Genomic DNA, 10,252 nt, shown 5'->3' on the forward strand with positions numbered 1-10,252 from the left:
TCCTTTCCTTTCCTTTCCTTTCCTTTCCTTTCCTTTCCTTTCCTTTCCTTTCCTTTCTTCCCTTTCCTTTTTTCTTTTGTTCATCTCCTTCTTCTTCCTCCTCTTCCTCCTTTTCCTCTTCTTCTTCTCCTCCTCCTCCTGGTAAAAGCTACATTCCAATTCCATTATTGCTATTTTAAAAGTGACTTAAGTAGGATACTTGGCACTAATTTGGGGCCATTAGCCTCAAGAGCAGAGATAAAAGCTTCATTGAGAGGGGAAAAGAAACCAGGAATGGAAAGAAGAACAGTGTACTAGTTGGCTTAGACACAATTTGACTTTCCTTTTTTTTCTTTTTGGAAAGGTAAGAAGGAATGCTTTGAGAGTCATGCAGCAAAGCAAATATGTCCTGTGGAGTGACCACTGCAGATTAATGAGGTCTGGTGTCTATTGGGAAAACTGACACCTAAAATGTGCCAGTTTGAGAAACCCATTTGGGGACTTTGGGGAGTAGGCTGACTCATAGTGAAACTGAAGAAACTGTTTCTGGATTGTGAGAGATGGATGCCCTGGCAGGAAGTGTTCAGGAAGTCTATGGAGAGGCACAGGGCGAGATAAGGAATGACAAGTGACTCGGGATCAATCCGCAGGGCCCGAATCCCCTGGGAGGGAGACCCGGACACACACGCAGTATGGAGGTACAGGAGGTTTACTTTCTTTCACCCCTTCTTTTATCCTGAACATCTTCATCACTCCTTCAAGATCATTTGATTTTAGCTGTCCCATCTTGAAAAAAGAAAGATACCTGTAAAGTAGTTAAGCAAATCCCACTACTTTGTATTAATTGCTGGGAGTAGGGGTCGAATGGATTGGAAATCTTCATTTACTTGATTTAAAATACTCTCATCAATCGAACCAGCTTGAAATGTAAAGTCTTTCCAAGTGGGGGTCTCCCTGGCCCTCCTTCAATAAATATAGCATATTAAAAAAAAAAAGAAACAAATTGCTGTTTGAAATCAAATCAACCTGTTTTTTGAGGAGGGTGGATTCTCTTAAAGGACATGTTAGAGAGTAAGCACGGAATGTTGTGCTATTAATGAAAAAATTATTTCGGCCAAGCATCTTGATTTGGATTTGCCCAGAAGAGCTCAGGGCTGATCTGGGCATCAGGGCTGGGAGAGCCGAAGAGATGCTCTACAAAGTAGGATGGGAGGAATTCAGAGCTCCCGGAAGCAATTGCAGAGGAAGGAATGATGTAAATGGGGAGAAAAGAGCTGAGCTGAGCTGGTGCCGCCCAGGGGGCAGGCCGGGGAGGGTGCGGCTGGTCAGCACGGCCTGGTCTTGGAGGAGCTGAAAGAACATTAGGAACAGGAGCATTGACTTTATTTGGATGAAAACTTCCTCCCTCTCTTCACGTCTTCAGGAAATGTGTTGGGGACACAGAGGCTCTGTGTGCGTGCTGTTTCTTTGGTGGAGATCCAGGAAGGGCCAGATCCACACTGGGCCCAGTGGGGACTGTGTGCACAGGCAGGATATACCACAGCCTGAATTCACCTGGCGAGTGCATGGGCTCAGGACCAGAGGAACCAGGAAAAACCCTGGCGATGACACTGAACTTGGACAAGTTCTGGGATAGGGATTCAGGCCTGTGTAATTTAGGTGTTAAGGGTGATGGTGACATCAGCTGACGTGGGTTACAAATGAGTGAGAAATGTCACAACCAGCAGCAATGTTCCCCAGATACCAGGTCTATGCTGATGAGCAGTGTTGGCTGATGACCTGTTTCTGATCTGGTTCATATCATTATAACGCTATACAGATGTGATATGACATGGAAGGGCAATGCTCTTTTGTGGGTATAGATTATTAAAATAACGTGGGAAAATGTTGAGCTCAAATGAGCCTTAGGGGTAACTCCCTGTGAGGCTCCCGCAAGCCCCTTAGTTCACTTTGCCTTGGTTTTCTTAATGGAAAAATAGGTATAATATTAACGTGTGAGCCTGCTGACCCCTAAGAATGATTAGAACAATACACATGTGAAGAACCTGAATGTGTTTTTGAGCTAGGAGAGGAAGATTCTAATGTAACCCCTGAAATGCCACTTTTCCTATTTCCTTATTTTCTGGACCCATACTGGAACAACAAAATAAAAGCACAACCCAAACCAATACCCAGACATACACAAAAACAACAACAAAAACTAGGGACAAGTTCTTATGAGAAAAGCCAACCCCATAGAGAGGACAGATGTTTTTCAGTCCTGCCAACCCTGCCCATCTCGCACTTCCTGCCTGCGTTCGGACTGATCGGGGGAGCCTGGTGGGTTTACACTGCTATTTCCTTGCTTCTTTCTCCTCTCCCCCAACTGAAGAATGATATTACACTACTCCTTCCATGAAGGCACGATCAACCATCGGGCTAAGGAGAAACGTTCTGTTGGAGCCTTAGATAATGAGAGGAACAGGAATGTGCCGGAGAGAGAGTGATTAGAACCTAAAAGGGTGGTAGAAGTTGAAGAAGGCATTCCAGGAGAGAGGAACAAAATAGGCAAGGGGGGGTGTCATGAAATCACCCTGCCCTAATACCGCCATGCCTTGCTTATCTGTATTGTCTCTGACAGGGCTGCCATTGTGGACTCTGGAAGGCCTCGTTCCCCGTCGTGGTATTCTGCACAGCATTGTTTCTGATCAAGGAAATCACTTCACAATGAGGGAAGTGCGGTAATGGTCTCCTGCCATGGAATTAACCACATACTCCATCACCAGGAAGCAGCTGGCTAGCCGAACTGAAAGGTGGAATGGCTTCATGAAGACTCTGTTGGAACGCCATTTGGGACACAACACACCAAAGAATGGGATTCTGTCTTAAGGGGTGTTTCTCTTTTGCTAAGATCCATGGATCTAGGAATCAAGAAACGGAAGTAGAGTTGCTCTTCTCTCTGTTGTCACTAGTAACCCACTCACAGAAAGTTTGCTTCTTGTCCCAGCATCCCTGAGCTCTGTTAGTTTGGAGATCATAGTCCAAGGCTAATGCTTCCACCATTGGACGCAACGATGGTTTCACTAAGTGGTATGATGCGACTGCCACTGGGCTATTTTGGGCTTATTATGCCTCTAGTCACTGGGTAGAAGAAGAGGTCACTCTGCTGGCTGGAGTGATCGGTCCCAATAACTGAGGGGAGATTGAGTTGCTGCTGCCCAATAGGGCAACGAGAATGACGTCTGGAACCCAGGGGATTCCTCAGGTAACTCTAAATATTTCCATGCCTCATAGTGGAAGTTTATAGGAAACTACAGACCTCTCCCCCTCCCCCCACAAAAAAGGAGAGAAGAACTAGTTAGGATTCAGACCATTTTGCCAATGAAGTTTTGGGTCATTTTACCAGGTTATGATGTAAGTGACCCATTGCGGTTCTGGCTGAGGGCAAGGGAAATACGAAATGAGAGGTGGAAGAAGGAAGCCATAGGTACAAGTTACAGCCTGTGACCAGTGACATAAAGGAGGGCTGAAGTAGCTCTGTCTCTTTTCTCTTTGCTTAGATGCATATGTTGTTATGTGTGTCTTCTCCTCTCTTCTCCTTCCATTATTATTTCATATACGAATTCACTTTATCATTTAGTCTTTAGGTGACAGAATACTCGGTGGCACCATGACTGAATCAGAGTAATGACATACCCAGTGATGGGTACCATGGTGATTGCACCTCCTCATGCAGGGAAGGGGTAAGTGCAAAAGTTCAAGTGTGTGTAAAAGAATGCATTTAGAAGCCAAGTAGCTGAAGGGGTGGACCGTTATCAATGATCGATTTAGTACTTCCTATCACCAAATCTTCCCTTCTCTGAGCTGCTTTGTGATTCTGGAGCTGGATCTGCATCCTGCAGGGCCAAGCAACCAAGCAGCACTTGAAGGTGAGCAAATCCCCCCTGGCATCCCCTTCACAAGGCTTTGCAGTGGAAGAAGTCCACTGAGACACCTCCCATGAACAGCTTTCTGGGGGTACTTTAGAGGACAGATTTCCAGCAAGTTCTGCTGGTGAGGCGCCACAGCAACATGTCTGCTATTGACCTTGCGGCAGCCATGATGTCACTCGCAGGGTGCGGATCCCAGCTCGCGGTGGGGGCGTACTTGCTTCCTTGGCACTCTGTTACAGCCCTAGAGCTATCGCTCCTTCTTATATCTGTGCTTCCTGTACTTCTAAAGAGTTCTCTTTACGTCTCACTAGCCACTCTCTCATTCCCATCCCCCGTTATAGCTAGTAATTCTTTTTATGAAAGTTTGCCTGTTTCAAATTACTGGGTGGTTTCTCTCTCCTGATCGGACCCAGAGAGTTAACATTGCAAAAGGAAGGGTCTTCTCTCCCTGGAACCAGGGCCTTTTCCTCTTGTACCTATGCCCTGGTTGCCTTCAGGAAGCTTCCCCACCAACAGCAAATGGCAAAGCACATTCCCTCCGGGCCGCTTTGTTGGTGGCCCAGGTTACTTCCCAGCCGGTCTTGCGGACACCCTGAGGGTGCTCCCTAGCAGGAGCCTTTCTAGCCATTTTTCCTGGCACCTTGGCAGGCTGTGTCCTGCTCAGACCTGTGGCCCTTGGTGAGCTCTTCACCTTCCAGCAAGCCTCAGCCACCCCTTGCACTGAGGTCCGGATCTCAGCCATGGTGAGAGGAGGGGAAACCTGTCCAACCGTGTTGCTTCCTTAGATGTGCTCCCCCAACCCTGGAAACAGTGGCTGCCACTTACATTGGCTACTTCTGTATGCTTCAGTGTTTTTTCTACCCCTCTGAGGAGTGAATCCTGCGTTACTTAATAATTCTACATATTAACCTTTCTCTGTTCACATGAGTCCTGTGGCTTCTGTCTCCTGACCGGAATCCCGCCTGATACATTTACTATGAAATATTGTATCGAGCAGGGTTGTGTCACAGATAACAGAAAGTCTGAACAGAGATTTAATCTGGAGAATCAGGTGTTTACAAAGAGCAGGAAGAATATAGTCTAGACTGGAACATGGCCAAGGCCCCCAGGATCACAGTGCAGACTGAGCCTGCCAAGGGAGCCGCTCCCACTACCACTCAGGGCACGGTGGGGCCACGAAGCACAAACACAGGATCCCTTGGCTCCGGGAACAGAGAGCTTTAGCAGCAAAGCAGAGAGCAGGAAGTTGCTGTTGAACTTGAGCTCCAGAGCCATGCTGCACCTGGGTGGCCTGGCAGATGGATGGCCCACCTACTCCCCGCTTAACCTTCCAACTCCAAGTCTCCTGTGAGCGCAACTGACTTGCAGATGTTTTACAATACAGTGTATTAATAGAAAATTGGAGGTAGGGTGAGGCCAACAGATCAGGAAATGATTGCCACCGAAAGGATAGCTTATTTCTCACAGATCCCAAGAGAAGCGCATACCATGCAGGACCACCTGGGAAGCACGGGGTCATCCGGGAGGCAGAGGAAGAGAGGGGAAATGTGAATAAGAGTCTTTCTTGTGGTTTCTGCAGGAAAGAGAAGATGAGGTGGGGTAAGCAGGCTTAGGGCTGGCTAGTTTGGAAATTTTTTGCAGGCTCTGGGACGTGGGAGCTGTCCCTGGTTGTCTGGCCCCTGGCCCTGGGGTGATTAGAGCAGGTGGACAGTGGCTGGAGTGTGACTGCCCATAGAGGAGGTGAGTGGTTGGGGTATGGGCTCTGACTGGTTGGTTTGTATTTGGAAAGTGCCCCCCACCCCAGGAAGACTCCTCCTGGTGTGCGTGGGGAAGGTAGAGGGGGCACTACAAGGGAGGCAGGCCAAGACAAGGTGGCTCAGGCAGATCACTGGGCTGTCAGGCTATGGCTTGTTCAGTCTGAACACGTAGGGCAGATGTGCCAGAGTCAAGTTTACAGAAGTGAGAAACATGGTTGATACACAAAGCTCGAACACCTGTGGACCCTTAGCCACGAGGGATCTGGGCAGTATTTTGCAGCTTTCCCGGCTTTACAGTCAGGAAGACAAACCAGAAGGTTGGAACTGATGAGGAGCAAGCGAGTCTCCCATCAAACCCACACGCATCGCACCCTCCACAAATATGCACAGAAAGAGAAATGAAAGGTTGAGAGTAAAATTTTAGGCACTCTGATAATTTCTCCCTGCACCACATGGTCCTTTTTCAGACCTCTCTGAGGAGACGTTAAGAATAATAAAAAGTCACACAACAATGCTCTGTGGCAGGACGACCTCACACACTCAAAGGGCCTCCACAGGCTTTAAATCATTTGAATCCAAGCACAACCTTGTGAGTTGGGCCAACCAGGCTCCATTTCATACATCAGGAGACTGAGGCCCAGAGAGGTTAAGTCGCTTACCCACCATTACATGGTAAGTAGTAGCAGACCTGAAGCTTGAGTTCTGGTGTCTTCGTGGCCATGCACCATAGAGTTTCATGAATGTTCTAGAAGAGTTGTCGGTCTGGAAAAAAACCGTGGTCTTGTATCTATCTGGGTTCTAATAATTACGTATATCTTTGATTTTCTTTTAGCTTAAGGCCAAAGTCTATGTAAATGTTTAGGAAGAAAACTTGTTTTGAACTTTAGATAACATATTATCTAATGCTGCTGTGCCATAAAGTTTAATAGACTTAAACCCCGCAGCTAACATCATCCTTAATGATGAGCTTTTCCCCTAAGGTGAGGAACAAGACAAGAATGTCCATTCTTACCACTTTAATTCAACATAGTACTGGAAGCCCTAGGCACAGCAATCAGACAACAAAAAGAAATAAAAGGCATCCAAATTGGTAAGGAAGAAGTAAAACTTTCACTATTTGCAGATGACATGATACTCTATATGGAAAACCCTAAAGACTCCACCCCAAAACTGTTTGAACAGATACACAAATTCAGTAAAGTCTCAGGATACAAATCAATGTACAGAAATCTGTTGCATTTCTATACACCAATAATGAAGCAGCAGAAAGAGAAATTAAGAAAACAATCCCATTTACAATTGCACCCAAAATAAGAAGATATCTAGGAATAAACCTAACCAAAGAGGTGAAAGATCTGTACCTTGAAAATTATAAAACACTGATGAAAGAAATTGAAGACGACACAAAGAAATGGAAATACATTCCGTGCTTATGGGTTGGAAGAACAAATATTGTTAAAATATCTATACTACCCAAAGCAATCTACACATTTAATGCAATCCCTATCAGAATACCAATAGCATTTTTCACAGAACTAGAACAAACAATCCTAAAATTTGTATGGAACCACAAAAGACCTCAAATAGTCAAAGTCATCTTGAAAGAGAAAAGCAGAGCTGGAGGCATCACAATTCTGGACTTCAAGCTGTATTACAAAGCTGTAATAATTAAAACAGGCACACACTGGCACAAAAATAGACACATAGGTCAATAGAACAGAACAGAAAACCCAGATACAAACCCACAATTATATAGTCAATTAATCTTTGACAAAGGAGGCAAGAATATGCGATGGGAAAAAGTCTCATCAACAAATGGTGTTGGGAAAACTGGACAGCTACATGCAAAAGAATGAAACTAGACCACTTTTTTACACCATACACAAAAATAAATTAAGAATGGATTAAAGACCTAAATGTGAGATATGAAACCATAAAAATCCTAGAAGAGAACAGAGGCAGTAACCTCTCTGACATTGGCTGCAGCAACTTCTTCCTAGATAATGTCTCCTGAGGCAAGGGAAACAAAAGCAAAAATGAACTATTTGGACTTCATCAAAATAAAAAGCTTCTGCACAGCAAAGGCAACAACAAACAAAACTAAAAGGCAACCTACTGAATGGGAGAAAATATTTGCAAATGACATATCCGATAAAGGGTTAGTATCCAAAATACATAAAGAACTTATACAACTCAAAACCCAAAAAACAAATAATCCAACTAAAAAATGGGCAGAAGACTTGAATAAACATTTTCCCAAAGAAGACATACAGATGGCTAATAGACACATGAAAAGGTACTCATCATCACTGATTATCAGGGAAATGCAAATCAAAACTACAATGAGATATCACCTCACACCTGTCAGAATGGCTAAAATCACCAACACAAGCAACAACAGGTGTTGGTGAGGATGTGGAGAGAAAAGAAACCTCTTGCACTGTTGGTGTAAGTGCAAACTGGTACAGCTACTGTGGAAAACAGTATGAAGGTTTCTCAAAAAGTTAAAGATAAAACTATCTTATGATCCAGCAATTGAACTACTGGGTATTTACCCAAAGAAAGCAAGAACATGAACTCAAAGGGATACATGCATCCCTGTTTTTTGCAGCATTATTTACAATAGCCAAGATATGGAAGCGGCCCATGTGTCCGTCGACTGATGAATGGACAAAGAAGATGTGGTATATATATACAATGGAATGTTACTCAGCCATAAAAAGACTGAAATCTTGCCATTTGTAAGGACACGGATGGAGCTAGAGAGTATTATGCTAAGTGAAATATGTCAGACAGAGACAAATACCATATGACTTCACTCATATGTGGAATTTAAAAAGGAAAACAAACAAGCAAAGGTAAAAAAAGAGAGGGAGAGAGAGAGACAAAGCAAGAAACAGACTCTTAATTATAGAGAACGATCTGATGGTCACCAGAGGGGAGGAGGAGGGGATGGGTGAAATAGGTGATGAGGATTAAAGAGAACAATGTGTTGTGATGAGCACCGGGTAACGTACGGAACCGTCGAATCACTATATTGTACCCTTGAAGCTAGTACAGCACTATATGATAACTGGAATTAACATAAAACTTGAAAAGAAGTTCAACAGACTTGAAAGGGTGTGTGAAGACTGTCGCTCCTGTATTCTCACTTTACCTTTCCAAAATTGACAGGCACGCCTAGAGAGGGTGGCCATTTCTGATTTCTGTGACGAAGCAAGCACAGTAACAACATGCCCCACCGCATACCAATTCAGAGCTGTAAAAGCACAGAGTACCTAGTTTTGACGTTTCTTAAGTCATATGAGCAAATTCTGAAATAGAGAACATGGAGCACCTTGGGTTCTTGCTGAGTAACCTGTTTCTAAATAAATCACATGTTTTGAAAAAAAAAAAAATACTCCGTTGAGATTAAGAAAGAACCAGTGGAAAGATACCCCGAGGGAACTCAGTGACTCAAGATCACAGACAAATAAATTACACCTCTGGTTCAGACTAATTCTGTGTGTGCGCTTCTAAAAAAAATAGGCAAACAAATGTGAAGAGTTACTTAGAGTTTAATTAGTTTAATGCATTAATCATTGCATTGCAAAACCAGGAGGGTAAGCTAGCAAATTTAATTGTGGAAAGAGAATCCAACTGAAGATTTCATTCATCAGGGAAATATTTACATCCATTTTCTCCAGATTTCTGTTACGGTAATGAGTAGTCCTTCTTCATTTGAGGCCCTTGTGTCACCAGAGAAGTCACGATGCTTAGTTGACTTTTGTAGCACCAAATTGGAAAAGAAATAGGTAGATTAAGTGGGAATCAGCGAGAAGGATCACAGCTCGCTGGTGGCGAAAACCCACGGGTATCCAGCTGGCTGTTGGTTTACTGTTCATGTGTACATGAAGGAGAGCCAGGTCACCCCCCAAAAGAAATCTGTTCTTTTAAAGGAAAGAGATCCAACAGCGCACTCTCTTTCTGCCCCTGTGGTTATTGGAGGAGTGGTCAGTGCCAATAAAATATCGCCTTAGAATCAAATGGGCAGGAGAATGCCGTACCTTTTAGTCCATTAAAAAGGTATTCTACAGATTACTAATCTTTGCTGTGTTCTATGGAGAAAACTTTAAAATATTTTTCTCTAGCTCAGGGAGCCTAGATTTTCATTTGAGTCTACATGGGAGATTGAGATTCACCATCTCCCTACAGGTGCAGAAAGAGAGAAAATGGGAAGCAAAATACTTTCAAGTCTAGGGTATAACACCAACTGCACACCGACGTCTCCTTTTAGCAGCCGGTGTCCTCTCCTTCCTTCCTCCCTGACCCCTTTTATACTTCTCTGGAGGAGCACTCCAGAATCATAATTAAGAACAGGAGCTTTTATTTAATCAATGGATGAATAGATAAAGAATGTGTCATATATATTCACACAACAGAGTATTATTCAGTAATAAAAAAGAAGGAAATCCTGACATTTGCAGCAACACGGATAGACCTGGAGGGCATTGGGCTAAGTGAAATAAGCCAGACAGAAAAAGACAAATACTGTATGAAAAAAAAAAGGGAAAAGAAAAAATTAAGAAACTGAGCTCATAGCTACAGAGAATGGATCGGGGGTTG

The 10,252-nt window shown here is 43.9% G+C and overlaps 1 long non-coding RNA gene across 1 annotated transcript in view; it reads left to right on the top strand.

Moving 5' to 3' along the window:
* LOC118027407 overlaps positions 1-6,640 on the top strand; it is a 38,393-nt gene extending 31,753 nt beyond the window's left edge. Inside the window, exons 3-4 of the long non-coding RNA XR_004683810.1 lie at positions 2,600-3,223; positions 3,599-6,640. This is a non-coding gene — a long non-coding RNA (uncharacterized LOC118027407). The remainder of the gene's footprint in view (positions 1-2,599; positions 3,224-3,598) is intronic.
* The last annotated feature ends 3,612 nt before the right edge of the window (positions 6,641-10,252 follow it).

This window comes from Mirounga leonina, unplaced genomic scaffold (genome assembly GCF_011800145.1).
Source record: "Mirounga leonina isolate KUSES-001 unplaced genomic scaffold, KU_Mleo_1.0 Mir_366, whole genome shotgun sequence".
In the NCBI taxonomy this organism is placed as follows: Eukaryota; Metazoa; Chordata; class Mammalia; order Carnivora; family Phocidae; genus Mirounga; species Mirounga leonina.